Genomic DNA, 27,891 nt, shown 5'->3' with positions numbered 1-27,891 from the left:
TATTTATTTGTCAGAGAGAGGACACACACAAGCAGGGGGAGGGGCAGGCAGAGGGAGAAGCCGGCTCCCTGCTGAGCAAGGAGCCCTATGACCGGAGCTGAAGGCAGACGCTTAACTGAGGGAGCTACCTAGGCGTCCCACAGCCAAACATTCCTAAGTGAGAAACACTTCCTTGTCATAGAATGGTAATGAAGTGACATGATATCCTTTATGTACATAACTTCCTTCACTGTACATATGCCGCCTACCTGGAGTTAACGCCCAGATGGAAAGAGTGTGATAGAAACACCAGAAAGCTTTGGGGAATCCCAGCCAAGGGAACTGTAGTGCCCTTAGAATAGCCCCAAGTTCAGGGAGTTCGGCCAGGATGCTAAGAAACTCACTGTTCAGGTGGTAAAATAGCCATGCTGGGGCAAATGTGTTGGCAGATAGGCCTAAGAGGTACTTGAGAGAGTCTCATACTCCAGTGCGGTTCCAGAAGGCCCAAAAAGCTCCTGAGCTCCCAATGGAGGTGAAAAAGTGATGAGAGCCAGAGGACACAAAGAAGTTTTGATTGGGGTTCATAAGGACCCCCAAGACCAGGGCAGGTGAGGACCAGATATACTTTCATGTTGACAAAGCCTGGCATAAAAAAAAAAAAAAAAAAAAAAGATGCCCTTGCCCCATGACAAGTTGTCTGATGAACTCTCAGGGTAAATTAGATCACACACACACCTGAAGTTGGGTAGCCTCAGATCTTAGAGTTGATTGAATATTTACTACATTTTAGGTAAAACTGAGATAAAATAAAGAAAGCCAGTATTGAGCATTCTCTACCATTAAGAAAAATAAAAGTCCAAAAACGAAATTGAATATAGCACCTTGATCTGTAAATTTTAAACTACTGTAATATTTTTTTTGAGATTTTATTTATTTATTAGAGAGAGAACGAGAGCACAGGAGCAGAGGGAGAGGGAGAAGCAGACTCCCATGCTGAGCAGGGAGACTGACCCAGGGCACCATCCCAGGACCCTGGGATCATGACCTGAACCAAAGGCAGATGCTTAACTTGACTGAGCCACTCAGGCGCCCCTGTAATATTCTTTATAATATGTTTTTTAAGATCCTATAAGGAAATGCCCTTCTGTAGCTTTTCTTTTTCAGAAATGATTTGACTCTTCTGCCTTTTTCATTCCATCTGTCAAACTCTGAATTGCTTTGTCAAATTTCCGAAAAGTCCCTGGGGAAGTTTTGATTACTATATATAAACCTATATTGTAATCAGGGAGAAAGTAAAACAAAAAATTTAACCTGTTACAGCTGAAGCCAAAGAAAGAAGTAAATATATAGAGTTAATCCCATTATTCCTTTTATCCACGAGGAGAAAACATTTGTTTCTCAGTTACTGGATTTAAACCATGGGGCCCTGGGACTCTGATAGGGGTTTGGTTTCTGGAAACCAGGGCTGGCATTAGGACTAGCACAGGGTTGATCTGAAGCTCTGGGGACATGAAACAAATAGAAAAGCAAGAACAGTATTCAGGGAACAAGTCAGACCTGGGAATCCATAAAGCAGACCCATCCTCACATCCAACAGGAACTGAGTAGAAAGGCAAAATCCACTGCAACTGGAATAAGAAACAAAACAAGTTCGTGAGGGCCATTAGAAGGAAGTTTGGTAAGATTACCTCCAATGGTGAGGCTGAGCACCAGGCCCTTGTGGATCTTTGCCTGTATTTGGGGAAAGAGTTGTTACAGGAACCAGAGCTGTTGAGACAAGAAGAAGGAAGGACTTTTCAAATATGGCTTTCGATAGAAGTTACAGATAAATGGTGGGAAAGTGTTCTCTTTTCATCAGAGCTCTGATCTGCTCTCCTCTGTTTCTCTCCGTTGCCTTCTGCCTGGCCCATTAGCTTAAGTATCTGCCTGATACTTTGATTTGCTACTATCCCTAGCCTCCTTGATTTTGATGTTCTTGTGCCCCTGGCCTCCTTTTGATCACCTCCTTTAGTCTGCACCTCAAAGCCCAGTTCTATTTTCACCCTGAGTGCAACCTATGTCCTTAGCATCCTGTGTCTCTTCCTCCACCTTTTATTCCCTAAGTCCCCTTCACCATTAAGCAGCACATTTTTCTGGGCTTATACTGATTAAAAGCTGAGGACATCTGGTTATATGCCCCCAAAGATTTGAAAAACAGGTGTTCAAACAAAGGTTGTATGCAAATATTCGTATCAGCATTACTCATAAGAGCCTAAAAAGAGGAAACAACCCAAATGTCCATCAACCGAAGAATGAATAAACAAAATGTGGAATATATAGTCAAATCTCATTAATCAAGGTAATTATGTTGTGTAAAGTCACCACGAACACTAGATTAGTGAATATTGAACTACTGCTTCTAGAGGAAATAGAGGGTTAGGTTTCTACAAGCCTCTGGCTACAACATTTTCATCAACTATTTAATGCATAACCTTGTCTTAAACGTGTTTCTGTTTAAAGACCCTTAAATAGGGACACCTGGGTTGCTCAGTCGGTTAAGCGTCTGCCTTTGGCTCAGGTCATGATCCCAGGGTCCTGGGATCGAGTCCCACATTGGGCTCCTTGCTCAACGGGAAGCCTGCTTCTCTCTCTTCCTGCCACTCATCCTGCTTGTATTCTCTCTCCCACTTTCTGTAAATAAATCAGTAAAATCTTTAAAAAAAATTTTTTTAAAGAAAACATTTTGTTGTATGAAAGAATCCAGACACAAAATACCACATATTGTATGATTCCATTTATATGAAATATCCAGAATAAGTAAATCCATAAAGAAAGAAATCGGATTAGTGGTTGCCTTTGGCTGGGGAAGGAATGGGAAATGTAAGTAAGTGCTTCGTGGGTACAAGGTGTCCTTTAGGAGTGATGAGAACGTTCTGGAACTAGGTAGGTGGTGATTGTTGCACAACACTGAGAATGTAGTAAATGTTGCTGATGTGTACAGGTTAAAATACCAGATTTTATGTTATGTCTATTTTACCACAATTTTAAAAATTAGAAAATCTTAGACTCTCAAGGAAATAAAAGTAAGCCTTCTTGTTTAGAAGGATATGTGTTTGGTAGACTTCTTTAAACAAGAGAAAATACTATGGTTTGCATGTTTTCTATGCCAAATATTACTATGCCAGCATCCTCAAATATATGTTCATTATTCACATGCTCTAATTTATATAGAAATTATAAGCTCGTGAAAGTAATGCTTTTCAGAAAAGCAAAACAAAACTGAGGGCATAGCTTTATAGTGAACTCAGTTTTTTCTTTGTATGTCCAAGACAAGCTGTACAAGTACTGAGCTTTCTGTGGATCTAATGATGAAGTCTAGAATCTACAGGAATGGCTAGACAAACAAGATTCCCAACATATTACTCCAAATAGGCTTTTTTCCTTTGATGGGTCAATTCAAGGTCAAGGCCATCAGGACGAAATGGACAGCAATTACTCCATGTCTTGCTTACTTGGACCCCTATAATGTAAGGATTGAATAAATTGCTGCTGCAGTTAACTCCTTTCTAATGGAATCTGAAGAGTCAAACCAAGCCTTTTGACTGGAAAAATGGTTATCGCACTTCCCCACAGAGATGGACTGAGGGAATACCCATAGATAAAGCCAGAACTGCTCCCCGTTCGAGCATGGAAACCTTGAACCTGAAGCTTTTACATCATACCAGAGCACAATGAAGATTGTCTAAGTATAATTGAACAAGCATTGGCTTAAGGCAATGCATTATAGTTGCATAGTAAGAACTAGGATTTTCTGTTCCTGCTAGTGTTTGGAGATTATGTTAGTCTGGAAAACAGGTGCCAAGCTGGGATTAAATATGTGAGGATTTGGGGGCGCCTGGGTGGCACAGCGGTTAAGCATCTGCCTTCCGCTCAGGGCGTGATCCCGGCGTTATGGGATCGAGCCCCACATCAGGCTCCTCCGCTAGGAGCCTGCTTCTTCCTCTCCCACTCCCCCTGCTTGTGTTCCCTCTCTCGCTAGCTGTCTCTATCTCTGTCAAATAAATAAATAAAATCTTAAATAAATAAATAAATAAATAAATAAATAAATAAATAAATAAGTGAGGATTTTATCAGGAGGGACCATCTGTGAAAGAAAATGAGGAGGAAGCCTGACAAGGTTAGGGGAGCCATCAGTTCATGAAACAAGTCTGACCCAAGGACGAGAGAGGGAAGAGAGATGGGTGAAAGTGTCTCAGACTGCCATAGTCTAAGAAAGGTTTGGGAGTCTCTAAGCCAAAGTGGCCATCAGAAGATTCCTGTGTCTCCTGGAAGTGGGCCTGCCTTAGTATCCCTGCTGCGCTCTGTCATTGACTAGGAGCTGCTGGTGGGAAGCATGGCTTTAGAACAAATGTGATGATGGATTTCGGAGCACAGGAGCTCTCCATCAGTTACACCCCTGGTAGCTGATGGTCTGGTAGGCACATTCTCATGGCAGCCACACAAGTGTGTGGCAGCAGAAGGAAGAGGATCCTAACTGCCTTCTTGGTCACTCTGAGGACTACTCTAGTCTGTCTAATAATCTCAAGGCTGGGCCTGGGTGGGGACAGAATTCAGAGTCCCAGCTGTGCAGTAGGCTTCGCCTCTTTCATTTCCTTCTCTGCACAAAAATTTATGCATTCATTAACTAATTAACCTTGTCTGTTAATTTGTTCCTCAAGGACAATAACATTTTAGTCTTTCTTTCCCCCTCTCTCTTGTTCTCTGGTCCTCTTTTTTCCCCTTTTTTTTGCTTCTTACACAACTCTCCCTCTCATTTCACACTTTTGCCTTAGATGTACCCACATTACCCCAGGTAATAAAAGGTTGCTGACTCTTGTTATTTACAATGTTAACTCGGTCCAAAGGTGAGTGTGATTAATAACCTCGGGTGCCATTTATGACCAGATCCCAGACCTTGACGTAGGTTGATAAAAACCAGATTGGAACATGGTCTCCAGCAACTGTAGGGTCTTATCACTTATGTTCTCCATCTCACTTTCTCTTTTATTCTCTTATTTTTCTTTTATGTATTTCTCTTTTTACACCATGTCTCCTCCATCCTTCCCTCTACATACACTCAGCCTTGAGCACTCACATTCCTATAATTTTCCTGCTGCATTGTGATTTTGCTGCTTCTGTAGCTTCTCCCGTGGAACCAGACCTTGGTATTCAAGGGGGCAGGAAGGAAAAAACCCAGAAGCCGCCTTTCCCAGTGTATTTGGTCCTAGCACTTACAGCTCCCTACACTAGATCCCAGGAGCCCACCTTCCCTAGGTCCTAACTATGGAAGATCCATGTAAAGTCTCCATGTTGGACAGGCATTGGGTTGGGAGAAAGAAGGAAAGGGGCCATGTGGCATGTTGGGTGCACTGGGTATTTAGCAACACCAGGTCTGCAGCAGACCTGAGGGTGAAGACTGTTAACATAAAAGCCTGGCGTTCTGAAAGAGCTTTCTAGGGCCCAAGATTCATAAAACTGCATCAAGTTAGGGTCTTTGAAAAACTACGTTGCTGTGGGTGGTAGCAATGTGCTCCTGCCCTGTGCACATGCTTACTTCCCACCATTACAGACTGTGTTCTCAGTGACTGAGTATCAGAGAAATGGGAACCTTAGAGTATCAGTATTTTTATCAATGATACCTAACAGTTATTGTCATGTCATTAATTAGTTTACTTCATTGAATCCTCATGGCAATCCTAAGAGGTATGTACCATTAGCATTCCCTTCTTACAGTTGAGGCATACGATGCTTAGAGAAGATAAATGCTTCCCTGACTTCACACAGCTGTTAAGTAGTAGACCAGGATTCAAACTAGGGACTCCATGTACTGTCGTGCAAGCTGTGCACTGGACAACTGGAATAGCTGTTCACAAAGACCATGATGGATTCACTGGAGTTTTACAGCGCAGAAGTCCTTACGAACCCAGACTGCTTAAGCACACCATTGGGCTTTTGAATTAAATGTATGTAACAAGAATGTACATGCTTTAAAGAATGTATTCTCTTAATTAAAAATTAAACATTGAGGAAAAATCAGATTGCTTAGATTGCATTTAAGTAGATATTCCTTGTTGTGATTAGACTTTTTATTATTTTGTGCTGTAGAGGCTTTAGCTGCTGTTCGTTTCCTGCCAGATTTCATAGTTTTATCTTCTGAAGTTCCAAAGGGAAGGCGTAGAGTTTGAGAAGCCAGTATCAAATCTTTTCCCCTAATATTTTTTCTGGATGTGGCTCTTGGGACACTGTTACCCTACTTAATACCAGAAAAGAACAAATATGTTGCCAACCTGGAGAGGTTTACTTAACAACTGCCAAGTTTTTAGCTTTTTAGATCACTGGAATCTGCCTGAAACGATGCCAGCAGCAGTTTCAAATCCCTGTGCTTTCCCTCCTGGAAAGGAGAGTTAATAGAGAGTAATTTGTGCCATTAAAATTACACCAGCACTAATTTATGAGTGATACACCAAAATCAGATCTGGATCTAACTTCTGCCTATTAGAATCTCCCACAGAATAAGTAAAGATATAAGCCTATGAATAAGACAGGAGTGTATAGAAAGGAGGAGGAAGGAATGGAGGCAAGAGCCCAAATCCCTCAGTTTGCCTGGAAAGATTGTGGGGATCATAAGGTGTGTGATAAGTAAATCTACCATCCCATCCCCACTACACCTGTGGATTGCCAGCAGGGGAGGGAAGCACAGATACCTTGATCTTAAGTCCTATCAATGAATATATATTTATATTACATTTAAAAAGTGTTAATTTCAGAGCGCCTGGGTGGCTCAGTTGGTTAAGCATCTGCCTTTGGCTCAGGTCATGATCTCAGGGTCCTGGGATCAAGCCACACATTAGGCTCTGCACTCAGCAGGGGGTCTGCTTCTCCTTCTCCCTCTGCCCCTCCCCTCCACTTGTGCTCTCTCTTGCTCTCTCAAATAAATAAATCTTTTTAAAAAATCTTTTTTAAGTAAGTTTTTTTTAAATAAATAAATCTTTTTTTTTTAAGTGTTTATTTCACAGATTTTTTACCAATACCCTAAAGGTGCACATCTGGATTGTCTTCTGAGGTAGACAGCTGTTCTCTTGGGGTGGGAATGGAGAATTATGAATGGCTCATTAAATTGTGCTAAAGTCAAATCCAGAAAAACCAGAACAATTTGAGCTAAAACTTTTCTGTTGGCCACTGTACAAAAGGATGGCTACTTTTTGGTGGAGAAATTATTTTTGTGTTAAATCTTTTTGGGTTTTTTAAATTTTCTTGGGGACATTGAAAGTGGAATTTTGAGGCTGGGGAATGGTGGGAGAGAGGATGCAGGAGAGATTACCCCAGAGTCCTAGGGAAAGATGACCAGAGACAGCCAGCAACTCCCTGTGAAGATCAGGATTTGGGGAGCATGGGGCATGGGTTATAAGAACAGAGATGCCCATCTGACATCTCACTTTGTGTCCTGTTCTGCCCCATAATGGCCACCTATCTGTTTCTTCTCTTTTCACCAAAACACTTCAAAAGGCTTTTGTTCATCATCTCAATTTATTTGCAGACTTGGGTGAGCACTCACTGTCTTAGGGAGAATCCAGGCTTTAGAACAAAGAGAACTAGAGAGAGGGTCCAGCATCCTGGAGAAGCAGTAATCAGGTAGAGAAAAGTGGGGATTAGGACAGAGTCCAAAGAATGTGAACACTGTCCTCGGAGGCCTAAGACACATGCAAGAAGTACTGGGATTTTTAGCTGTGCAGCAGGGGGCTTGGGTTACTTTGCTTGAATATTAAAGGACGGAAGCCTGGAGAACTTGAAGACCCAAAGAGGGTAGTGAAATAATAGCTGAAGCTCTTCTCCCTGGGTTATAAAGAGACCTTGTCCTTATACATTTCCCCTCTACCTCCTCATTCTCCCCCCTACCCTGCAAAAGACATCCAAGGAGGAAAAATAGGTTTAATGCAGCCCTGGGAAAAATATGAGAGAGAGGAAGAGAAGAAGAAAACAGGGAGAACACCAGAAAGTTTCTGAACTGCTTCTGGATGTACATGATCTAACTACCCCTTGAAAAGTGGCCGGGGGGTGGGGAGGGGTGACCAAACCTGTAAGCAATCAACTATTATTGTTAAAATGTTAACAAAATATCACTTCAGTGTTCCATCTACTGAGCCAGAAGTCACTGGATTATTTGTTCAGGCTTTTCCAGTCAGTTTGTTCGCAATATGAAGTGCTTGCTTATCCCCAACATCTCTGCCAGCTTTGTCCTGCCCTAGAGGGCAAGTGGATTGCCAGCCTTACCCATTGTGGATAAATGGGTGTGTGAATGTCACTGGACAAATCCTGAGGTATAACAATGTCAGTGAGAGACCACCCCCAAAAAACCAGAAGAACAAGTTTGCTCAGGAGCCTACACATTTTAACAGCCCTATGGAGGTGTAATTGACATATGATAAGCTAGACTTATTTAAAGTATACAATTTATTAAGTTTTAACAGATGGTTACACCCCTGAAATCATCTCTGCAACCAAGATAGGGGCCCATCATGCTAATAAACATGTATGGATGTTTCCTGGAGATGGTTTCTTTCTGAGTCAAGTATCTCATCATATGAAATAAACTCACTAAAATGTTTTAACAAAAAGCATCTGTATTGTGACTAAGCCCCCTTTTCTGTGGTTCTGTTGGGCTCCATCAGTAGGAAATTTGACAAGATTCCAATGTTGATTTCCTTGATTCTCCAGCAGAGAATGTCTGTGGAAGGTGGAAAGTGTGGACATGTTTGTGTGGGGTAGGAGTCATGGTAGGGTTCCAAAAAGCTCGGCGTGGGCTTTCACAGTGTAAAGCAGATGAAAGTGGCGGAATGGAAACAGGAGGAAGTGGAAAATACCCAGCGCTGAGCCACTTGGCTGTAGCAGGAACTTCAAAAGGCCCAGGCAGCCAGGTGGTCGCACTCTGGGAGAATCAGGCATTAACACACAGGACTGAACTATTTCCATCCTAAAGTCAGGAACACAAAATTCAGTCCTGTGGGATCATGCAAGAAATGAAGTCACTGAAACAATAGGGAAGTTTGAAAAGGAATAAAGCATTTCTTTCAAACTGGAGTTTGAAACATACATAGGAAACAAATTCCATGTTTCCAGTCACACATCTTTGCTTTCAGAGCTTCTCTATTTCTGAAATACAGCAACTGGCCCTAGCAAAGAGAAATGAAAACACAGCAGGCACTGAAATCAGCCTTCTAAATCCTAACTCCTTCCTGCTGCACAGCTCAAAAACTCTATTTGAATTTGCAGTTATTTGAGCTTTTGCATTTTAGAAGAGTATCTCCAGACAGAGGAAAAAAAGGCATTTCATTTTCAAGGAATGAAAGTGTTTGAAGTGTTCTATTACTCATTTAAATAGCATTAACATTCAGGAGGGATTTATGTAAAGGTCCTTAGTATCTAAAATTATGTCTTCATATTGGAACACAGAAGCTTTGGTGTAAATGTCCTACCCTGAATTTCTTAGAGTGACAATCACTATGGCAACACCACCACATGTTATGCAGATGTCTGTCCAAAACCAGTTGACTTTAAATTACAATTTTTAAAGATTTGGCTGGACACGTAGGAAATAACACCACCAAACCATAAAATTTCCATTCATACCATTGGGTCCTTAGTAAAGGCTACACAGGGTTCTGCCTCCCTGTATAGAGAGGGCTCTATCTTTCCTATCACATCAAACTTATGTAGAGAATTGTCTGTATGTACTTCCTCTGCATCCTTTCCTAAGCCCCTATCCCATATCTTTATAATCTATATCTGCCAGCATCATGCTACTAAATTGTCTCACCAAATCCCTATAACCTCCCAGTTGCCAAATCCAATAAATTATTAGTAGTCTTCATCCTTTTTGAGCTTTCAGCAGCATTTGTACAGTTTACCACTGTTATGAGTTGAATTGTGTCCCCCTCCCAGAATTTATATGTTGGAATTTTAACCCCCAGTATCTTAACCATGTGATCTTATTTGGAAGTGGGGTCATTGCAGATGTAATTAGTTTAAAATGAAACCATACTGGAGTAGGGTGGGCCCCTAATTCAACATGACTGGTGTTATAAAAAGGGGAAATTTGGAAGCAGACATACGAAGAGGGAAGACTGTATGAATAGACACAGGGAGGATGCCCTGTGAAGGCAGAGATAGGGGTGGTGCATCTACAAGCCCAGGAATGCCGAAGATTGCCAGCAAAGTACTAGATGTTCTAAGAGAGGCATGGAACAGATTCTTCCTCACAAGCCCAGAAGGAACCAACACTGCCAACACGTTCATCTCGGACTTCTAACCTCCAGAAGTGAGACAATAAATTGTTGTTTAAGCTCCCCCGTTTGTGGTACTTTGTTACAGCAGCCCTAGGAAGCCAATAAAACCACCATTCCTTGAAATCTTCTTATTCCAGGGCTTCTGAGAGAGCACTCTCCTTGAGGTTCCTCCATCTCTCTGACCACTTATTTCTTCTCAATCTATTTCACTTCTTCTATCTATTCCCTAAATGTCTGTGTTTCCTAGAATTCCATCTTCATCCTCTCCATGGAGAGGCAGTATAGTAAAAACACAAGCTCTGGAGCCAGCACTCCTTACTGGGTGACCTTGGACATGTGTTGGATCACCCCACCTGCAAACCAGTAGTTCCCACTTTAGAGAGTTGTCCTAAGGAGTAAACAGTTTCGTATATATTAAGAGCTGAACATGTAAGTCCTCTGTAAACATTTGCTATAATTATTTTATTTTCTCCTTCCACATCTCTTTCATAGTCTCAGTTTCTATTTTTGTAGTGAATGTTTCATATTCCTTTTGGCCATACTGCACATTAAACCTTCTTCCCACTGTAAAAATCCTGCCTTCTACTATATAGGCCATATTGAGAGTCACATTCCTAGCTGTCTTGTATTTAGGACATAAACATTTCAATTCTACCCACACCTGACTGAGTTGGGAGCCAGTGAAGGAAGAGGAGCCTCTCATGGAGCCCTTCTGGCAAAGGTGGGAACAGCATCTCCAGAATTCAGAGGCAGCTGTGGCAGAGCTTGATGATAGCGTTTAATGGCACATGGTGGCGGTGTTGGTGGTACCAGCTGCAGAGGCAGGGGCCAGCCCCGCAATGCGATTTCGAAATTATTTCTCATCATAAGTCTCTAAGCCTGGTATCTCATCCTTCTGGAGATTCTGTGAGCTACCTATTATCTCTAATAAATTATTTTCCTGTTTAAAGTACCCAGGGTTGATTTCTGTTGTTTGTAACCAAGAACCCTGATAGATATAACTTTGGTTGCAATGATCACATATATTGATGATTCCTAACCCTAAATCTTTAGCCTCTGCTTCTCACTTGGAATTCCACCTGGACTTCTCCAACTGTATATTCTAAAAATGACGTTGAGACAAACATGTGCATAACCAAATGTAATAATTTAATGATCTCAAATTTCTGGAAACCTTATTTTATCTCTTAATGGGATTACCAGATGCTCAAATGACCCTCAGTACAGTTTGGGTTAGGTATGGTGTGGGTGTTGATATAGGGGCAAATGCCCTACCAACTTCCCAAACTAGGAAGAAAAAAGGTTTCTATTGAAAATATGGGGAAAAAACCCAAAACCAAAATGACAAATGCATGAAGTCAACATCAGTTGACAAATTAAAACATTCCAGGGGCATCTGGCTGGCTCAGTAGGTAGAGAATGTGACTCTTGATCTTGGGGTTGTGAGTTTGAGCTCCACATTGGGAGCAGAGTTCACTTAAAAAAAAAAAAACATTGTATGTTACATTGTATGTTAAGTAACTGGAACTTAAATAAAAACTAAAAAGGAAAGAAAACTAAAAGTGGAAAAAAACCCACACACATTCCAGTTCTAGTTGTTCCATAGTAGCAGAAGTTACGAATATTTTTTATCAGAATATAAGGTAAAAGCCCATCATTACAACATTCAACTAATCTGTAATCCCCCCTTCAACTGTTTGAGTCTCACAAGAGCCAACTTAAAAATCTGAATCACTCTGGATTCTAACCAAGTCTTATAAACCCCACCTTCAAAAATCTTAAAACCACCTTCGTTCACCCCGTAGTCCTTTATCCATTTCTTTTGGTTTTTCTGTTGGTTTAATCATCTCTTGTTTGTAATATGCAGTTGCCACCTTATAGGGGATTATATTTCTTCTTATTGCCTCTCCCTCAATCTCTGCCAGGCCGGGAGCCGACCTAACACCAATGTTCACTACTGCTCTTTTCTCTTACTTTCCCCTCCAGGGATTTATATCTAGTCTAAGATAGGGAAGGAGAATGTTGTGTAACTTGTGTACATTGTGCAACTTGTTTTATAAGGTAATGTAGTTTCCAAATATTTGTTTCAAGTCTGGACCAGAGTTTATGAAGAACTTGGCATCTTTGGTCTCTAATTCCTCCATAATAACCTCCCCCCAGTAGTGATCCCATGTGTAGCTGCCAAGGTTGGGCGAGGGAAGGAGACAGGACACAGGGAACATACTGTTTAATCGTTACAAATATTATCTCACTACATATAAGATGCTCTCCAGAATCTCTCATCTGCAGAAATTATATGTGTGAAAGAATCCCAGGAAAGCAGCCAAAAGTTTGTTGAGAAAATGACCAGATGGAAGCAAGTATAACATGGAACAGTCAGGGGGTGTTTGCCTTAGGGCATATAGTGGCCAGTGAGCCTTTGGTCTCTCAACAACAGCATTTGCAGGGAAAGGTTTTAGAGCCATTTAGAGCAAGGTGAATAGCAGTGTTTTTGGACTCATGAAGGGAGCTAACATGTATTAGGATCTACTGTTGAGATTCAATTCTCCATGAATATTTTCACATTTCTACACTATGTGGGCTTTCTGAACAAAGAGCACCACCAAACTTCGTTAAAGGATGATTTAATGGCAACATACCTAGGGAATTAGAAAGTATTGCTCTGGAGAGATCCAGAGATTTATTTTCACTGGAGCCATTTGCCCCTCCCTCCTGGAAACATTTGCTTACATTCCAGAGTAAAGATATGGTTATCTATCTGTTCATCTCTTGATAAGAGAATGGGCAGATATGCCAGAAGCCTTATATAAGCTCCAGGTTTAATAATTTGGGGGTTCTTCTGTGGTGCAACCCTGTTGCATATGCATTGTAGCATCAGGCTCTTACCATGTTGCCCTGTGGGGCTTGGCACTTGGGGAACCAGTGAAAAAGTGCTCTGTGAATAATAAAGCTGTCTGTTCTCTGAATCCAGAGATCTCATGTTTCCTGTCAATGAATATACACGCATGCACACACATACACACATACAGATCATGTGTCAGACCTAGCACTATCTAATAAAATCATCAAAAAAACCTAAAGTAGTATGAACTATTCTTATCACTTCACAGATGGGAAAACTAAAGTTCAGTGAAGTAACTATTTTCCTACAGTCAATCTGATGGGTGACTGAGCTGGGTTTCAAATCCAGCTATTTAACACTAAAGCGTGTACTCTTTGTATTCTAATACTTCTTACTCTGCTCTTGACTTGTGCCACAGAGGACAAGTCAATTTTCACTTTCCCCACATTTAATGTGAACGGATTAAATTATATGACCCCTGCGGTCCATTACAATTCCATCATTTTAAGACTCTGTATTTCCCCTCCTGCCCTGTTTCCAAGTTCTCCCTAAAGGCACCCTCCTCTCTCACCTACCGTTCTACTATGGATCCCCATGCACAACACATACACCCTTATCTTTAAATCTTTGTCTAGATGTTTTTTTCCACCTGGAAGTTCTCCTTACCAGCTTCCATTTGTCAAGGTCCTATTGATCTAACAAGGCACTGAGAATCATTAACAGAGTCGTGGTGATAGCTTTCCCACAGTACTCACTGTCTGCAATATTTATTTGCCCCATATTGTATTTGGCCTCTGTTACTTCACCGACCATTTTGTTTGTTTCATAGATACTTCAAAATAAAACAAGTGTGTAGCTATTTATTTTCATGGCATCTTGCATCTAGGTTGACAACAGAAAGATGTAACAGAAAACGTGTGCTAAAGATGATTCAAACAATACATATCATAAATGATAGCAGAACTATCCTTTTCTCTTGTGTACATATCAATAAATTATAGCCAGTACGTATGTTCATTCTGTTATTATTCCAATAAGCATGTATTAAGTGCTACTCTTTGCCATGCATTTTTCTTGGTGCTAGGAAAATAGTCATGAACAAACAGATGTTTCAAAAAGTTTACAATCCGGGGTGCCTGGGTGGCACAGCGGTTGGGCGTCTGCCTTCGGCTCAGGGCATGATCCCAGCATTATGGGATCGAGCCCCACATCAGGCTCCTCTGCTGTGAGCCTGCTTCTTCCTCTCCCACTCCCCCTGCTTGTGTTCCGTCTCTCGCTGGCTGTCTCTATCTCCGTCAAATAAATAAATAAAATCTTTAAAAAAAAAAGTTTACAGTCCATTTGAGGAGGTAAGGAGGATAGACATTAACTGAACACTTATGGCGCTAGGCAGGTTTCTAAGATGACCCCAATAATCTGGGCTGAATTCAGCAACTTACTTCTGCTGCTATGAATAGAATACAACCAAAGTGATAGGATATCATATTTAGATTACAAAAGACTGTGAGTTCTGTCTTGTTAACTCTCTTCTTACTGGCTCTGTCTCTCTTGTCCTCTTCACTTCTACCATGTTGGGAGATTCCCTATGGAAAGGCCCATGTGGCAAGGAGCCAACTGTTTATAAAGAATTAAGGCCTCAATTCAACAGTCTGTGAGAAAGTGAATCCTGCCAACAACCAGTTAAATAAGCTTAGAAGTAAATCTTCCTTAGTTGAGTCTTCAAATGAGATGACATCCCCAGCTGACACCTTAATTACGGTCTTGTGAGAGACCCTGAAGCAGAAGACTCAGCTAAGCTGTGCCCAAAGAACCCGCAGAAGCTGACCCATGGAAACTGTGAGATAGTAAATGTGTGTTGTTTTAAGCCACTTAGTTTTAAGGAGATTTGTTACATACTTTCACATAAACGAATATGTAACTACAAATGATAAGTGCTATGAATTAAAAGAATGGAATGAGAGATTGTAATAGTGTTTCCTAATTTAATTTTAGATTTAGATTTCCCCCACTAAGTGGAATTTAATTTTATCAAATGAATGTAGTTAAATGGTCCTTTCTAGTGATTTAAAGAAAACATTTGCAATAATAATTTGTACTTGAATATATTCTTATGTGGAGAACTCTCACTAAGCTCAACTACTAAACTTAAAAAAATTGATTCTGTTACTAAGGTATCATTCAGATCTCCATGTAGGTTAATAAAGGGCAGATGGGAACATGGTCTCTAGCAACTTCAGGCTCTCATCACTTCTTTCCTTCATCTCATTTTCTGTCTGCATTTCATGTTCCCTGCACACAATCACTCTTGGGTACTCACCTTCCTCTAATCCTTCTGTTCTCTGTGTTGTGGTCAAAGTTACATTTTTACAGAGATTATTAAAATGGCTGGATTATTAAAATGGAAGGATTTTCTCTATTCTTCAGAATAAAAGAGAAGTTGGGGTCCAAGACTCCAAGGAGACCATGAGGAAGTGAGCTGGTCCTACAGTGTGGCCACAGACTAAGGGCTGAGGATGGACATGGTCATTTTGGGACACTGTGGCAGTTCGAGGGTCCATAGTGAGTAGTATCTTGTATATTAGATTCTGTGGCTGCTGTATCACATTGCCACCAACTGGATGACTTGAAATGACAGAAATGTATTCACTCACAGTTCTGTTGGCCAGAAGTCCAAAATCAAAAGTTCTTCTTTCCTAAGGCTCTAAGGGATAATCAGCACCTTGTCTCTTCCAGCTTCCAGAGGCTGTAGGTATTCCTTGGCTTGTGACCACAATGCTCCAACCTCTTTCTCCACATTTATGTTGCCTCCTCCTCTTCTTTGTGTGTCTGTCTCCCCTGTGTTTTTCAGTCTAATCTCCCTTTCCCTTATAAGAGTACATATGGTTACATTTAGGACCCATCTAAATAATCCAGGATAAGCTCTCCCTCTCGTGATTCTTAACTTAAAATTATATCTATTTTTTTTTTCAAATAAGGTAACATTCGTAGTTTCGAGGGATTAGGACATGTCTTTTTGGAGGTCACCATGTAGCCCACTATATCTAGTTTTATTTATTTTTTCTCATGAGCATTGTGATTTTTTTCTGTTGTCTTGTACTTTTGTGATCAGACCTAGTCTTGTTTTGGTAAAGAGACTCATCCACTTGAGATGAAGATGTCAGGAGCAGTCCAGCTGAATGCTAAATAGTGAGGAGGCCTGCAGAGAGAAAAAGTAGGCCAGAGCAAGCCAGTCAGCTGAAATGATCACACACAAAAAATAAAAAAAATAAAAAAATTACACTTTTGGAATGATGTCAGCATTTCCCAGGGATTCTCAGAAACACTGAGATCAGAGAACCCAACAAACCACTGGACTCAATGCCACTACGTAAGATAGGGGGTGCAAATTATTATTATTTGGGTATTTAAAGGAAGTGTAGATCACCCCTGACTTTGGGAACTACTAAGTTACATGTATTTCCATAGTGTTTTGTTTTTATAATAAATAAGGATATGCATTATTTTTAAAGGCTTCTTTTGTTTGAAATATTTAATCAAAATACTCTATTCTAAATGGTTTTCTCTTTCATAGTTTCTACTGTTCGTCCTAGGCAGCTACTTTCTGTCATTACTGGATTCAAATGATCTTTCTGCATAGTCAGTACATCAGGTTCATTACCCCATCACAGAAATGGAGTAGAAAAGTACACGGCTGCAAAACAGCTGACACATCCCAGGAAGGACTTTCTTAAACCACCCAGGGTTTTTGTATATTTTGACATCGAACAGAAATTATTCAGGGCAGGGATCATATGGATCTTGGAACTCTCCTTGCAATATTGCAGGACAACTCTATCTAAGCAATTTGAAACACATACTGTTTGTTTTTTTGAAAACCATGTCGAAATCAGAGTTATAATGTGAAGCAGTTGCTCTATTCAGGCCAATGGAGATGTAGAATACTGCTCAGACCCATAGAGAGAACAGTGAGTATATTTATATTATTTCTGATAGTTCTTTTTAAGTTTTTGTCTTCTAACTCCATCATCTGTCATTTCTGAGTCTATTTCTATCAGCCGATTTTTCTCTGGGCTATGGGTTATTTTCCCTGTGCCTTTGAATGTCTAGTAATTTTTCATTGGATTTTGGACTTAAGTTTCACATTACTGAGTGCTGGATATTGTTTTATTCCTGTAAAGATTGTTTGACTTTGTTCTGACAGGGAGTTGTTTGCAGACTAGCTTGATCTTTTCCAAGCTTGCTTTGAAGATATTCTTAGGATATGTCCAAAGTAACCTAACTGTAGATCAAGTTCAGCCTCATTATTAACATTTGACCTATCTGGGGTCTCTATTAAACTCCCCACATATTTAGCAAGGTCTTTCCACTTGGGCTGGTGGGAACCTGATTCAGTCTTGATCCTATCTGAGCTTTGGGAACTATTTGGCTTACAGTTTCCCAGAAACTGTTCTTTCCCAATTCTTTGCCCAGCCCCAGGGAATTTCACCCTTTGTATGTACAGACTGATAGCCCAAGTCTCAAAAGGACCTCTGTGCAGATTTCTCGATCTGTTTCTCTGCAAAACTCCCTTTTCTCCATGATTCAGGATCCCTGTCTCCTCAACTCAGGAAGACCATCAGGCTCTGTTTGGTTTCCCTTTCCTGAGCCACTGCCAAGAGTTTGTATCCAAAAGAAAGGGCAATTTTAGAGTTCATCTTGTTTTGTTCCCTTCTCTTTGACATCATAGTACTGCAGTGCCTATTACCCAATATCTGAAAAAGGTGTTGCATTTTTTATCAAAATATCTTGTGGGTTTTTTTTTTAATGGGGGACAAAGAGTAATGCAGATCTGTAGTAGTTAGTCTTTTAAGGGCCACAGTATTACATTCAGACTCTCTTACCAGGGATTATATCCACCTGTATAGTCTACATTTTGGCTGAGAACAAATGAATCCGAGATCTTTACTCCACACTGAATTGGACTTAAATTCTCTAAACAGGTACTATAAACAGTTTGGCTTGTAGTAAATTTGGCAAGGTTTATCTTTAGAGTCAAGTGCCTTGTATCCTTTTATCTTCAAGTTCCTGCAGTCTCAAAATCCTTTCTATCAAAACCTTTTTCTCAGAAAGTCTAAAACATTTTAATAATGATTAAGCCTTAACTAAAGGAAATAAAGCTCCAGTGCTGAGACATTGCAACAGATGGTAGAAACTTTGAGGCAGGCAGGAGAGCCACCTGGTGGGATCCTTCTACAGATCTGCCTCTTTGTAAACCCAGAGACAGTCCTGGTTTCAACCAAATCAATTCCTTATTTCTCTCAAATAAAAACACACCTTTGCTTGAATTGAGATCTGCTTCCACTGAGGGCTTTTCTGCTTCTCAGTAAGAGTTCAAATCCTTGAAATTCATGATTCGTGAATTACAAAAATCTTGTGACTGATGTTCGTCCAGAAGGTGTGCTATACAAGTTGTTGAATGACATGTACAAAACTCCAAAGTTAACCAGATTCTGTGTGTGTGTGTGTGTGTGTGTGTGTGTGTGTGAGGATCTTCCACTGAGCTAACGTTCTGTCCTTCCAGAACATCACAGAAGCAATTCTGCAAATGTCATACCAGTGTCCATGTGTGGAACCAGCAGGTCACTGCATAATTCAGTATTGCATTATCTTGACCCCTTAGAACTGCAGCATTTAACTCACTGATTGAGCCAGACTATGGGTTTTAATAATCTCTCTCCATGGAGCTAAGGATTAAATTAGGCAGTTTATACTCATGAAGAAAGTTATTATACCTTCAGCACTACATGGCCAGATAACCAGCTTTTAAAAATCAGCCTAATGTAAGCCATGTGCCCATTGAAATCTTATTGATTCTTCAGGGCTCAGCTCAAGTACCACCATTGATTCTTCAAGGCTGAGCTCAAAAACCGGACGTTTTGATTGTTTGTTTTACATGTCAACTTGGCTAGGCTGTAGTTTTGAGTTATTCAGTCAAATACTAATCTAGATGTTGCTTTGGAGGTAGTTTGTAGATAAGATTAACATCTATAATCAATTGACTCTAAGTAAAGATAATGTAGGTAGACCTCATCTAATCAGTGAAGATCTTAAGAGTAAAAATTGAAGTTTATGGGAGAAGAGATTCTGCCTCAAGTCTGTACCATTAACTCCTGTCTGAGTTGCCAGCCTGCCAGCCTGCCAGGCTGCCCTAGGGATTTTAGACTTGCCAGCCTCCATATTGCATGAGCCATTTCCTTAAAAGTTTTCAAATACATATATTTATAATTTATATTCTATGTGTATAACATATAACATATATATATATATATATATATATATATATATATATTAGATTCTGTTTCTCTAGAGAACCCTGACTGAAACAGAAGACTTCTATGACATCTCTAGCCCAAAGCAAATTCTCCTTCCTCTGACTTCACACTTATCATACACTATTTTCATGAATTCATGTCTTCTCTCCCCAAATACGTTAGGAGTATATATTTACAATATATCCAGGACAAACTAAGTAGCTATAATTAAGACTCAAAAGTACAGGGGCTTTTTAAAAAGATAATTTTTCTCTCTTTCAGCATTAGTAGGGTGAGCAGTCCAGGTTGATAGGTAGCTGTTCTCCACATGGTCAGAAAGCAACCAAGGATCTGTATACTTTTTCTGTCATCTCTATGAGTGTTGTCCTTGTCTGATCATAGTTCCAAATTTATCTCTTGGTATTTGAAGGAAATTTCCAAAGCCCTGTAATTCTTAAGTCCGCTGGGGTACTGCCAGGTCTCCACATTCCAGCTTCAGCACACTTGGCAAAATATTTGAAAAGTACTTATGCTGCCTCACTTCCTTACCAACAATACTACAGTTGTAATCGTTTATCTTTCCACCACAGAATTTACCAACTTCATTGCACCTTTCAATGCATGGAAACTATCAAAGGGAACCTGTTCCTGTCTCTCAACCTCCAGCACCATGGAGACTCTGGCAGCTAGTCAGTTGCTAAGAAAACTGTTCAATGGTTATAAAGAAGGACCTCCAGGAAACCCTCAGACTTGTTAAGGATTAGCACAAGAATGAGAAGCATCAGTTCAAGATCCTTCTCACTTTAGTCCCCTCCCTCCTATTGTTACTTACAGCTGCATTAGTTATACTGAGACACTTTTCCCTACACTCCAGTTATTTCCCAAAAGCCAAGTCAGATGAATATATAAGTCATTTACAAACAAGGAGAGTAGCTATGGCTAATTCCAGTACTAAATTCACTGGCAAGGGGTTAAGTCCTAAAGGGAGTCGATAGTAGGAACCACCTCTCTTCTTCAGAATGCTTTCTGATGGGATAAAGCTGTTCACCAAGGCAGAGGTTCTCAAAGTGCAACCCCTGGACCAGGAGCATACGCATCACTGGGGAATTTGTTAGAAATGCAAATTCTTGGGCCCCAGCACACTCTTGCTAAATTATAAACTTGGGGAATGGGGTCAGCGATCTGTATTTTAGCAGCCCTCCGGGTGACTGACTCTAACAAAAGATTGAGAACTACTGGACTGAACAGATCTGGGAAAACTCTGTTCCCTTTCCACCTTGAGCAAAGGTCTTGGAGGTAACGCCCAAACTGGATATACTAATACCTCAGTCCAGACCCATAGAAGAAGTCATAAACCTTGCTGTGTCTTGGTTCTACATATCAATGTCTCAGAGAGTCTATCTAGATCACACCTATTAGTTTCCCTTCCTTACTGCTCTTGCTTCTCATTCCTGAGCCCTGCATGGCCCCTTTGCCTCTGATTTGGTTTGGGCCTTGCTAGCCAAGTCCTCTGTATTTGTTGCCTTGTCTGGTTTGTCTCTTTGGTTTCTGAACCAACCTCTCCCCTGGATGCTATCTGTTTCCCCTTTGCTCCAAGTCCTGCAACTACTGGTCAGCTCTGGTCCACTCCAGACCCCACAGTTTCTGGGAAAGGGAGTCAGAATGCCAAATTAACTTTTTCCTTTTTTTAAAAAAAAATCAAGTTACTAGACTGGCTAGTCAGGGGAATGATTTAGATGAATGATGAAATTTAAGAAGGGCAAACGTTAAGTATTTCTGTGGAAAACATTTAGGCAGTTCCTCAGAAAATTACAGAGTTATTATACGACCCAGTAATTCCAGTCCCAGGCATATACTTGAGAGAATTAAAAACATATTCGTATAAAGGCTCGTTTACAAATGTTCATATCAGTACTATTCCAATACTGTCTATTACAATAGCCAAAAGGTAGAAAATACCTAAATGTTGATCACCTGTTGAATGAATAAGTGAAATGTGGCATATGCACACAATAGAATATTATTCAGCTGTAAAAAGGAATGAAGTACTATTACGTGCAACAATATGGATGAACCTTGAAAACATTATCCTAAGTGAAAGAAGCCAGAGAGATTGTGATTCCATTTATATGAAATATCCAGAATAGACAAATGCATAGATAAAGAAAGATCAGTGGTTGACAAGAGATGGGGAAAAGAGAATAGGGACTAACTGTTAATAGGTATGGGGTTTTTTTGGGAGGAGTAATGGAAATGTATAGCATGGTAAACATAACGAAGTATACATTATTAACACGGTGACTTTTATGTCACAAGTGTTACAAGTTATGAGTGTTAGATGTTGTGCTTGAGTCACAAACATTATTTGGACCTATCAATTGCTGAACAGCAGTATGTGTGAAAATGACTTGGGATTTTTAGTTGGCTATAGCCTAAATGAGACAACTTTGCAATCTGACTGCTGAGAAAGCTAATGTGATATTTGATTACAATTATAGAAGACCAGTATTCCAATTGAGGAAGAAAGCAGTCATTGTTTCTGCTACGTTCACCAGAGTGTACCATTTCTAGGGTCTTGGGTTTAGTTCTGGGGATTTAAGAGCACTGACAAAATTCAAGAATAAAAAAGGACATCCTTATTGATGGGACAAGGTGAATAAATCTCAAAAGCGTTATGATAATTAAAGACATATTAAAGGCTACACACTGATTCATTTTTTATGACATCCTATAAAAGACAAAACCATAGCAACAAAAATCATATGGTTGCAGGTGGTTAGGAGACAGGATTGACTGAAAGGGGCACAACACCTTGGGGAGATGTAAATACCTTGATTGTAGTGGTGGTTCCATGACTGTACATTCATCAAACTGATTGAACTACACACTTCAACAGGTAAATTTCACTGTATGTAAATTATACTTCAATAAGAAGAAAAGAGGGGTGCTTAGGTGGCTCAGTTGGTTAAGCATCTGCCTTCGGCTCAGGTCATGATCTCAGGGTCCTGGAATCGAGCCCCACGTCAGGCTCCCGTCTCAGTGGGGAGTCTGCTTCTCATTTTCCCTCTCCCTATCCTCCTCCCCACTGCTTGTGCTCTCTCTCTCTCTCACATGCTCTCTCTCTCTCTCCCTCTCTCAAATAAATAAATAATATCTTTAAAAAATAAGAAAAGAAGAACTGACAAATTTAATTTTAGGGTGACCAACTTAGTCTGCATGTGACCAGTACTTTCCCAGTTTTAGCACTGAATGTTCTACATCCTGGGAAACCCCTCAGGACTGGATATTTGTATTTCAGTATGGGATTAGTGAGACCAGGATAGCGAGGGAACTTGAAACCTTATCTAATGGGAGAAACAAGTGATGAAGAGTTGGCCCATAGAGAAGCCCTAGATGCAAATGCTAGAACTTAAAAGGAGGCAGGTTTGGGCTCAAAAGTGAAGGGCATTCCTACACGATACTCTCTTATAGTAGGATGGCCTGCCTTGACCAGCAGTGGGTCCATTCCCATGATAATATTTAAGCAGCTACTCAGGGACCACTTGTGGGGGAATTTTTGGAAGGAATCCATACATCAACAAGAAGCTGGGCTATATCAGTTGTTTTTAAATGGTAGTGTGCACTACTGTCAGGCTGGTGGTCTAAAAATAGTCAAGGAAGTTGTTAGAAATACGGATTCTTAGGTCTCATTCCTGGGATCCTGATTGGTCAGGTTATAGATGGGGCCCAAGAACCAAAATTTCCTTTTTCTTTTTTAATTAAATTGTTTATTTTGAGATAATTATAGATTCACATGGAGTTGTAAAAAATAATAGAGATCTTTGTACCCTGTACCCAGTTTCTCCCAATGGTAGCAGCTTGTAAGCTATAGTATAAGATCACAACCAGGAGATTGACATTGATAACAGTCAAGATACAGAACTTTTCATCACCACCAGGATTCCTCATTGGTGCTCATTTATAGTCACATCTACTTCCCTCCACCTTCACTCCCTCCTTAACCCTTAGAAAGCACTCATCTGTTCTCCATGTCTATAATTTGTCATTTCAAGAATATTGTATAAATGGAGTCATAAGTAGATAACCTTTTTTTTTTTCACTCAACATAGTTCTCTGGAGATTCATCCAGGTTGTTGCATGTGACAATAGTTTATTTTTATTTCTGAGTAGTACTCCATACTGTGTCCAATATGTTTATTCACCTGATGGAGAACATCTAGGTTTTTTCCAGTTTGGGGCCATTATGAATAAAGCTACTATAAACACTCATGTGCATATTTCTATGTGAACATTAAGTCTTGATTTCTCTGAGATAAGTGCCCAGGAGTACAATTGCTGGGTCATATGTTAATTGCATGTTTAGGTTTTTAAGAATCTGCCATAGTGTTTTCCTTAATAACTGTACCATTTTACATTCCCACCAGCAATGTATAAGTGATCTAGTTTCTCTGCATTCCTGCCAGCATTTGGCATGGCCACTATCTTTTAATTAAGCTATTTTGTTAGGTATGTAGTAATAACTCATCATGGTTTTAATTTGTACTTCCCTAATGGCTAATGACGTTGAACATCTTTTTATGTGGTTACTTGATACCTGTATATCCTCTTTGGTTAAATATCTTTTCAGGTCTTTTGCCCATTTTCTAATTGAACTGTTAGTTTTTTGCTGTTGGGTTTTAAGAGATAGACATTTTCTAGATACTACTCCTTTGTTAGATACGTGGTTTGCAAACATTTTCTCCTAGTTTGCAGCTTATCCTTTCATCCTCTTAACAAGGTCTTTCCCAGTGAGGAGTTTTTTTCAATTGTGGTGCAATCCAATTTATCAATTTTTGCTTTAATGGATCATAATTTTGGGGATTAAGTCTAAGAACACTTTGCCTAGCTCTAGATCCTGAAGATTTTCTCTTATGGTTTTTCCTAAAAGTTTTGTAGTTTTATGTTTTACATTTAAGCCTGTGATTCATTATGTGGTTGTTAATTTTGATGTAAGGGGTGAGGTTTAGGTTTAGGATTATTTTGTTGCTTGTGGATATCTAATCGCTTTAGTGCCCTTTGTTGAAAAGGCTATCTTTCCTCCATTGAATTTCTTTTGAAACTGTAAAAAATTAGGTGGGCGGGGTGCCTGGCTGGCTCAGTCGGTAGAGCATGCAACTCTTGATCTCAAGGTTGTAAGTTCAAGCCCCACATTGGGCACAGAGTTTATGTAAATAAATAAATAAATAAATAAATAAATAAATAAATAAATACTTTAAAAAAATTAGGTGGGCATATTTGCATAGTTTTTTTCTGAGTTTTTTATTCTGTTCCACTTATATATGTGTTTACTCCACACTAGTACTACTTAGTCTTGATTACTGTTACTATGTAGACATTTATATCATCTGTAAAGAGGGAGATTTTATTTCTTCTTCTCAATCTGTATGCATTTGATCTCTTTTTCTTGCCTTGTTGCACTGGCTAGAACTTTCAGTATGCTAACAGTGGAGAGAACAGACATCCTTGCCTTATTCTTGATCTTAGAGTAAAAGTGTTCGCTAGGGCTGCCATTAACAAAATACCATAGAATGGCTTAAACAACAGAATTTTATTTTCTCACATTCTGGAGGCTAGATGTCCAAGATCAAAGTATAAGCAGGTTTGGTTTCTTTTGAGGGCTCTTTCTTTGATTTGCACATGGCTGGCCTGGCCTCTTGCTGTCTCTTCACATAGCCATCCCTCTGTGCATGCATACCCCTGGTGTCTCTCTGAATGACCTATTCTTCTCTGCTTATAAGGATACCTAACAGCCTTACTTTAACTTAATTAACTCCCTAAAAACCCTATCTCCAAATATAGTCAAGTTATGAAATACTGGGGATTAGGACTTCAACATATGCATTTGGGGGACATAATTCAGCCCATAAGAAAAGCATTCTTTCACCATTGAGTACATTAGCTGTAGATTTTTTTATTTGCCTTTTATCAAATTAAGGAAGTTTCCCTTTATTTCTATTTTCCCTGAGAGTTTTTGATTATGAATGAGTGCTGAATTTTGTCAAATGCTTTTTCTGTATCAATTAATATGATTACGTAGTTTTTCTTATTTAGCTTGTTAATATGATAGAGTACACTGATTGATTTTCAAATATTAAGCCACCCTTGTATCCTTGGAATAAACTCCACTTGGTCGTAGCTGGTTCAAATATTGCCGAGTGCAACTTGTTAATATTTTGTGAAGTGTTTTTTCTATCTTATTCAGGATAGATGTTGGTCTGTAGTTTTCTTTTCATCTTTGTCTAGTTTTGCTAGTTTCATAAAATGAATTGAGAAGTATTTACCTCTTCTAATTTCTGGAAGAGGTTATGTAAAGAATTGGTGTTAATTCTTTTAGACATTTTTTAGAGTTCTCTAATAAATTTATCTAGGCTTGGAGATTTCTATTATGGAAGCTTTTAAGTTATGAATTGCATTTCCTTAATAGTTATAGCGTGATTCCAATTATCTATTTCATATTGGATGAGTTGTGGTAGTTTATGTTTTTCAAGTAATTGGTTCATTTCACCTGAGTTGCCAACTTTCTGAATGCAGAGTTGTTCATAGCATTCACTTATTATTCTCTTAATGTCTGCAGTCTATCATGATATCCTTGTTTTATTACTGATATTAGTAATCTGTGTTTTCCGTTTTTTCGTTGTCAGTCATGCTAGAGGTTTGTCAATTTTGCTGATAGTTTCATAGAACCAGTTCTTTGTTTCATTGCTTTTCTCTATTATTTTTCTATTTTAATTTCATTGATTTATACTCTTATGTTTACTATTTTCTTCTTTCTGATTTTTATTTTCTCTTCTTTTTCTAGGTTCTTGAGGTGGGAATTAAGATAATTGATTTGAGACTCTTTTTTTTCTATTGTATGCACTTAGAGCTATAAATTTTCCTCTCAGCACTGCTTCTTCTGTGCCCAGTGATTTTTTGATATGCTGTATTTTCATTTATTTTTGTTTCCAAGTGTTTGGAGATTTTCATTACCTTTTTTTAAAGATTTTATTTATTTATTTGAGGTAGAGAGACAGAGAGAGAGCACGAGTGGGGGGAACAGGCAGAGGGAGCGGGAGAAGCAGACTTCCTGCTGAGCAGGGAGCCCAATGTGGGACTCAATCTCAGGACCCCAAGATCACAACCTGAGCTGAAGGCAGACGCTTAACCAACTGAGCCACCCAGGTTCCCCTCATTACTTTTTTTTTTTTAACATTTATTTATGTATTTTAGAGAGAGAGAAAGAGAGAGCATAGGGGTAGGGGTAGAGGGAGAAGGGAGAGAGAATCTTAAGCAGACTCCATGCTGAGCACAGAGCCCTACATGGGGCTTGATCCCATGACCCTGAGATCACAACCTGAGCTGAAACCAAGAGTCTGATGCTTAACCGACTGTGCCACTCAGGCGCCCCAATTCTCACTACCTTTTAACTATTGATTTCTAATTTGATTCCACTGTGGTCAGAAAACATACTTTGTGGGGCGCCTGGGTGGCACAGCGGTTAATCATCTGCCTTTGGCTCAGGGCGTGATCCCGGCATTATGGGATCGAGCCCCACATCAGGCTCCTCCGCTATGAGCCTGCTTCTTCCTCTCCCACTCCCCCTGCTTGTGTTCCCTCTCTCGCTGGCTGTCTCTATCTCTATCGAATAAATAAATAAAATCTTTAAAAAAAAAAAAAGAAAACATACTTTGTATGATCTCAAATTTTCTAAGTTTGGTTACTTTTATTATAGTGCCCAGAATACAGTCTATCCTGGAAATATTCAGGGAAACTTGAAAAGAATGTGTTTTCTGCTGATATGGGGTAGAATGCTCTATAAATGTCAATTAGGTACTGTTGTTTGATGTTGAGTTCTTCTGTATCCTGTTTAATTTTACCCCTGCTTTGTGTTGATTAATATTTGCATGGTATATCTTTTTTAATTTTTTTTTAAAACTTTCAACCTGTCTCTGTCATTATATTTGAAGTGAGTTTCTTTTAGACAGTACATAGTTGGGTCCTGTTTTTTGTTTTTTAATTTTTAAACTTTTTAATATTTTATTATTTATTATTTATAAGTAATCTCTACACTCAGTATGGGGCCTGAACTCACAATCCTAAGATCAAGAGTCTCATGCTCTGCTGACTGAGCCCGGCAGGCACCCTGTGTTCTGTTTTTTAATCCTCACTGTAAACCTCTGTCTTTTAATTGGTTTATCTGACCATACTCATTTAGTTTAACTATTACTAAAGTGTGGATAAGTCTGCCATTTTATTTCTGTTTTCTATTTGTTCTAGGGGTTTTTGTTTGTTTCTGTTTTCTTTTACGTGCCCTCCTGTGGATTACTTGAACATTTTTTAGAAAGTTATCTTAATTTATAGTTTTTTGAGTGTATCTCTTTGTTAACAGTTTTTTAGTGCTTTCTATAGGTATCATATATATATATACATATACATACATATACATATATATGTATATATA

General features: G+C 39.5%; 1 protein-coding gene across 1 annotated transcript in view; it reads left to right on the top strand.

Annotated features, from left to right (window-relative positions):
- The first annotated feature begins 16,954 nt into the window (after positions 1–16,954).
- Positions 16,955–27,891, top strand: part of WDPCP (WD repeat containing planar cell polarity effector) — a 466,454-nt gene continuing 455,517 nt past the window's right edge. The window contains exon 1 of the mRNA XM_045788084.2: positions 16,955–17,087. The gene's annotated coding sequence lies outside the window, so the exon portion shown is untranslated. The remainder of the gene's footprint in view (positions 17,088–27,891) is intronic.

This window comes from Ursus americanus, chromosome 7, assembly GCF_024610735.1.
Source record: "Ursus americanus isolate L20-20 chromosome 7, mUrsAme1.1.p, whole genome shotgun sequence".
In the NCBI taxonomy this organism is placed as follows: Eukaryota; Metazoa; Chordata; class Mammalia; order Carnivora; family Ursidae; genus Ursus; species Ursus americanus.
Note: the sequence above shows the minus strand (reverse complement) of the source record. Positions and strands in the feature narration are given on the sequence as shown.